This window comes from Paralichthys olivaceus, chromosome 14 (genome assembly GCF_024713975.1).
Source record: "Paralichthys olivaceus isolate ysfri-2021 chromosome 14, ASM2471397v2, whole genome shotgun sequence".
NCBI classification, from domain to species: domain Eukaryota; kingdom Metazoa; phylum Chordata; class Actinopteri; order Pleuronectiformes; family Paralichthyidae; genus Paralichthys; species Paralichthys olivaceus.
Window position 1 is genome coordinate 24049694 of NC_091106.1, and position 307 is coordinate 24050000.

A 307-nucleotide genomic window follows, 5' to 3' on the forward strand; every position below is an offset into this window, starting at 1 on the left:
CACACACACAGACACACACACACACACACAGACACACACACAGACACACACACACAGACACACACACAGACACACAGACACACACACACACACACACACACACACACACACACAGAAGACAATAAGAGTGTGTGTAAGTGTGTCTCTGATACAAAAGAAAGAAAGAGGCCCAGAGATGAGAGGAATGTCTTAATGACTGTGTGTGTGTGTGTGTGTGTGTTTATTACAGCCATGATATTAAAGTGTTAAACAGAACAAACCAGTGGTGAAGATATTTAAAATGTAAAGTACGTGCTGAAGGTGGCGC